Consider the following 6,108-nt stretch of genomic DNA (forward strand, 5'->3'; position numbering starts at 1 on the left):
TGGGGAGGTTGGTAGAGCAAGAGCTAGAGAGATTAGTTACTTGAGGTTACGTTGTAGAGGAGAGGCATCAGAGCAGGTGAGATGGAGTAGCTTTCAGTCTGTGATTAACTCTGTTGAGGTAGCAGTTTGTTCCAACTGGATGGTACAAATGTTGGTGTGTTAGTCGCCAACACAGGCCTTTGACCTGACGTCTGAGCTTTTGTTTGGCACCATTTAAAGCAACTACCCCTTAGCCATGTCTGTATTGGCTGTGGGATAGTCTTCAGCTAGTCTTTTTGTGTTGTATGCTTTTCCCAAGAGCCTCTCTTGGGCTAAGACCCAACGTGCAAGTGAGCAGGCCAACATACAGTGCTCACACACTGCTTTAGAACACAGTCAGGTAAACCTTGTTTCATGAAAGATGGAGGAGATGTTATTCATACATATAGACACAGGCACAACTATGTTAAAATCAGATTTAAATTCTTTTCTCTCACAGTGGTTCCATAATGTACTCTTTCAGTCCTGCAAGGGCCAGAAGTTTATAAAAATGAAGGAAGCTTTCTTCTCTAAAATACTTGGATTATTAAATTACTCTATTTTGAAGTCTTCTTGACTATGCCATCTGCTCTTATTGGAAAATCAGTCCAGAGCAGGACTGTATAATGTTAATTGCTTCACACATGCAATAAGAGGGTGTCCTATTGCCACAGAGTGAGTACCTTGTGCAGTGTGTGGGTGGCTTTGGAATAAGCTTCACCTGTATCCATGTGGCTCATCCCATGCAGGGGCTGGTCTGTTTGAGAAATAGTTCTTAAACTTCATTGGATCATATCTAACCACTGTTTCTATGAGAAGCTTGTTCACCACAGGAGGGCTTCTCCTCTGGCTGAAAGGTTTGTTGGTGAAACCCTGAGTGTAGATCTGAATGTATAGCTTGTAGCCAGTTCCTCATCCTTTGCAGGAAATGCCGTAAATGGATGCATCCAAATAGGAGTGATTCAGTTGGTTCTGGTAGAGCTGCCGTTGAAAGCAAATTTCTATACTCACCAGTTTTCATCCCAAAACAATGAAAATTCTAAACTGGGTTACAAAATGGCTCCTCTCCCTCTGAATATACAATTAAAATCATATAGTATTTTGCTTAAGAAACTCTTTGTGTTCCCCAGGATCCCTGCCAGCTGCTGTGTGAAGCTGAAGGGGTCTGACAGTTTTGCTGCTGTTGATCAGTGGGGATGCTAATGAAACTAAAAGAATTAGATCAGCTTCCTGTGGCAGCTTTGTGGGCTCCTGGTGCTCCTTGGTGAGCAGGAGTCTGTCCAGGGAGAGGCAGGCTGGAGCTCAGGTGGTAGGAAACTTGCGCGTCCTTGTTTCCAGCTCCCTGCTGCTGAGGAGCCAGGTGAACTGCTGCAAAATGGGCAGATATCCAGCTCTGCCTCTGCATTCTGTCAAAAGATCAGTGTTTCTGTTAAATGTTAGAATTACAAATTTTGTCATATTGGTTTTGATCTTGCTTACTCCTGACTTGGGAACAAGCTTCTGTTCTTTGGATGAACAACCAAAAGCTACAAGTTCATCGCTGCCTCAAAGGTGAGCCAATGCCTTTGACTCATTAGGGCTTATTAGTCTGAGTGTCATGTTATACTGACCACAGACATAGCTCCTAGCTGTCTTGGAAAGCAGGCAAATCTCTGTTCATGACATGGTGAGATCTCTGGCTGGTGTAGTTAGGGAAGCTGTGCTGTCACTTCTGGACTTTTCCTGCAGTCTCCTGTGCCTGTACAGCAGTGTGGTTGGGTATGTTCATGTAAGCGCTTGTAATTTGTTGCATGTATGAGTGGGCATAACCTTAATGTTCTTTTTTCACAGGCTGTAAGTGCTGTGATTTGATTTTCAGTATAATATTTTCTTTGAATTTCTTATTTAAAAGGGATGATTTCAAATAAAATGTCTTTGTTTCTTTAAAACCTTGATAATCTACATACCTGAGTTCCATTTGAACACTTCTCAAAATTCTTTGAGTGATATTTTGATACGTAATCAGCTTGTATGCAGTAAACGATCTAGAAAGACAACAAAATCCATTGTGACTTTCTTCATAGCAAACTCTTGCTGTTAGTCTCACTTTATTTTAGAGAGAAAGAATATGTCCTTCCCACCATCACTTTTTTTTTTTTTAATGTAATGTTTGAATGCATGGAACTGTGTGAAGATAGCTTAACTTTTGGTAAGAAGACTGCTGTATTCCTGTAAAATATCTGCTTTTCAAATATAAGCTATTGAAGTGAAGAGTGTGTTTCGTTTTGTGTTAGTGTACCATGGCATAGCTTTCATAGCCCCAAGGTCTCTTGGATACCTTTTTGTAGTATGAAGGCAGCTTATGTTAACCTGAGTGGTCTTGGGCTTCGCTTCTTTGTCTTGATACGATGTTTGCAAGAATTGCTGCAGATGCATACTGAAAGGGGGTTGTGAAAATGAACATGTAACCCCAAGGTCTAAAGCAGCACATTCTTGATTTTTTTTCCCCCAAGTGAGTTGGTATAAGATGTGCTGATTTGGTGAGTATTTTTTAATGGTGATCTTTTGAAATCAATATCTGAATGTTCATCTGACATCTCTTGAATGTTTTGAGGAAGGCTGGAAGTGGTCCCACAACAGATGACCAACAGACTGATACCTTTGTTCTGTGGCCCATAAAATCCATTCTTACATAGATTGGTCATCTCTGCGGAACTGTCAAATAACTACAACAGGTTGTGTTTGTCAGCAAAGCAGATAGGCATTATTTTTCTGTGAAAGTTTACAGTTTTCTGTTGACACCAATACAAACACGTCATCCTCGAAATGGATTAGAATAAGATTGTGTTCTGGGCAGGAGGGGAAGGAGACAGGTAAAAGAACACATCATGGCCTGAAATGGCATTTTCTTGAAGACAGTTCAGTAACCATTCAAATGACCACCTAGTTCAATTTCACATTGTAAAGCAAGTGGATGAAACAATGGAGTGCACATTTTCAAAAATGAGGTAAGACAAGTGGTGAGTTTTTTTATATGAAAACCTGTCTCTTGTCTTCATTCCTGTGACAACTTGGAAAAAGGGAAATTTTGCTTTCTCCAGCTGTCTTCAGTGTTTTGTTGTTGTCCTGTCCCTAAAGGCTCAGCTTTTGTTTGGAGGAAGGAGAATTTTCACAGCTGTGAAGAAATGGTAGCAGAGACAAAGGTTGGTGAAATGGAAACAAAGTAATTATCATGGAACATGATTTTTCTTCAAGCCATTTAGGTGCAGGTTAACCAGATCTTGGCTTTTGGGCCTTGTTTGCAGCAATCTTCTGATGCTGTTTTGTGGAATGTGTTGGATAGTCCCAAAGTCGCTTAAGACCAGGTATGTTTTCTGATTGTCACCTGATTATATTGAGCATTACTGCACTGCTAAACTGTAGGTAGCAATTTAAAGTATATGCTTCTCGTGCAATATTTCTGCTATTTTAACATCAGAAGTGGTTTTAGAAATATCTTTCTAGAAAGTCATAAACAAGAAGGAAAATGTTGAAACTTATTAGTGTTAATAAGCTATTAATCTGCAGTATCCCTCTACTCCACAATGAACTATCTGTAGAGTTCAGCAGTGGGTTTAATTTTTCAGAGCAACTTCATTCTGTGAAACTGAGACTGGCTACCAGGGAGAAATAGTCTGACCTATAACCTTACTTGGGATTATCATATCTCTGGGTATTCTGCCTTATTCCAACTAGAAATGGGAGATTATCGAGTCTGAAGGGTGTGGATAGCTGTGTTGGATTTCCACATGTGTAAAACATCCGTATTTGCATCTGCAGGATTTCAGTTTTGTCTAATAAATTCTACTGAGTATGTGTTATCCAATGCCTGTGAAGTTCTTTCTCTTCAGGAAATCCTATTCAGAAAACTCTCCCTGGTTTTATCTTGGGCATGGCTGGACAGTACAGCTTTGTTTTCTTGGAGCTGTCATTTTCATCTTGCCCTTATAATCTGATAGATCTATGTTGGCAATTTGACACAAGATAAATTGGGCAATGTGTGAAGTATGTATTGTAGGAGAAGAAAAGAAAAGCTTGTCGCTATTTTTTTAAAAATTATTTTTATCCCTTAAACTGAGAAATGCAGGTTAAGGTAGAAGGTAGGTGTTGGCTATCCCCTGGTCTAGGAGAAGAGGTGCTGGCTAGGAAACAAGAAGTTTTGCATTTGGATCTAGCCCTGGTGGATCTTCTAAACTAGACCAAATTGCTTTCCTCCTCTGACTCTTTCCATGTTTCCCAACTAGAGGTAGTACAGTAACATGGTGCTCAGCAAGGTGGAGATTGATGCTGGGCTCAATGGTACACACAGAGATCTCCAGACATATCTGCTCAATTAGTGTTCTTTAGACAGATACATGTGTTAAAATGTTGTTTACATGAGCAGACTATAGCAGTTGCAGGGCGAAAAAGCTTACTTAGTGAAGCTTTGTGAATATTCCATCTCACTGAACGAAGTGTTACTCAGTAAGAAGTCCATTTAGAAGTTTCCAGGAGAGTCAAATAGAATTCTGACTTCACAAAGTGTAGCTGAAACAGCTTGTGGAAATGCAGCCCTTTGACCCAGAAACAACTGGAAATGTATTGAACTGTTTGAAGGTAGCAATTTCATTGTGTCAGTTACCCATTGTTCATGTGCTAGGGTAAAAAAAAAAAAATAGTCACACACCTGGCACAGAAAGATTATATCAACCTGGTGTCATGGTTTTGTGATTTTTTTTTTTTGTTGTTGTCAGTATTCCACATCATAACATCATGTAAAGCACTAGCATTTTTAAAGAGTTAATGTCCTGGTTTCTGGGGACTGCCTTTTTTGGGTGTTTGGTCCTCCGAGGGGGAGGGGAAGGAGCTGCACTCCCCAGGAGTCTTTGTGTCTGGAAGGGGTGGTGAAGCCACCTGGCAGACCGAGCACTCTCTTCTCTTCATACCTGATGGAGAAGCACATGGTCCCTCAGCAGCTTATGGTGTAAGAATCTCAGTTTGGAACCCTCTCTGTTTGATTTATTGGCCTCAATTTCGATATAATATTTAGTAAATTAACATTCCTCCTCAGATTGGTGCTGCTGTTTTGTTTTAGACCCGTCTACGATTTTCCTACCCTTCCCTTTTTCCCTTTGTGTCCCCACAGCATGGGTCCATGGGTCCCCTGCCGCATTAACCATGGGACTGGTCCGAGCCGGCCCCTAAACTGCCAACACCTTTTTTTTCTCCTCTGTTTCCATGCCGGTGGGCCTGTGGGCCTGCTGTCCCCCTGTCACGGACACAGATCCATAGATAACGCCGTGACACCTGGTTTGCTTTGAGTGTGCTCCAGTCAGGCTCCTATAAGTTCATAATGACGTATTTTTGTTCCTGCGAAAGAGGAAGGCTTTTCAAAACAAACCAAAAAAAAACCCAACTAAATTGCTTGGGCTATTTATTGATCTTAATAAGGCCTTGAATGTTGTGAGTCATAAAAGTCTTGTAAAGCGATTTCTCATAAGAGGCCTATGGAGGTCTCAGTGTTTCTGCAGGAATGGCTGCTAGTGACAGATTGGTTACTAGTGAATGAAATTGGTTTTGAAGTCTTCAGGTTTGTTGTACACTACTTGTTACTGAGCTCACAGCTCAACTGATGTCGAAACTTTCACTGAGGAATTCCTAAATGACTCAGATATAGTCTTTAGCACCTTCTAACGTTAATAAGCTTTAGCATATTTTACCTTTTAATACCATTTTCAAGAGTGCTTTTGTTGTTTTGCTGAAAGTAAATGAGATTCCATGAATAATTTCAGGAAAGCAAGAGGATACAGTTATAAATATCTGAGATGGATTTCAATATATGAGATCTGTTTCAAAAGTAGTTCTTCATATTTTATTATGTTATTATGTTTTATTATGTTACTAAGCCTCAGAAATGACCTTAGGTTTTGACATCTGGCAAAAATAGGAGGCATTACTTTTGGAGTGAACTATACATTACGTCAAAATAATTATTCTTCAGTACTTTGTAGGCAAAAAGATGACTACCACCAAAGTAATGTCATTAACTTAAACCAAAATGTTCTGCTTTACTTACATGCTTGTCCTGATGAG

General features: G+C 40.2%; 1 long non-coding RNA gene across 1 annotated transcript; it reads right to left on the reverse strand.

Annotated features, from left to right (window-relative positions):
* On the reverse strand, nucleotides 342–4,618 carry LOC110394747. Its single transcript, XR_002435846.1, has 3 exons — nucleotides 4,452–4,618; nucleotides 1,965–2,042; nucleotides 342–1,424 (listed from the first exon to the last, which is right to left on the reverse strand). It is a non-coding gene; the product is annotated as an uncharacterized LOC110394747 (long non-coding RNA).

This window comes from Numida meleagris, chromosome 2 (assembly GCF_002078875.1).
Source record: "Numida meleagris isolate 19003 breed g44 Domestic line chromosome 2, NumMel1.0, whole genome shotgun sequence".
Lineage (NCBI taxonomy): Eukaryota > Metazoa > Chordata > Aves > Galliformes > Numididae > Numida > Numida meleagris.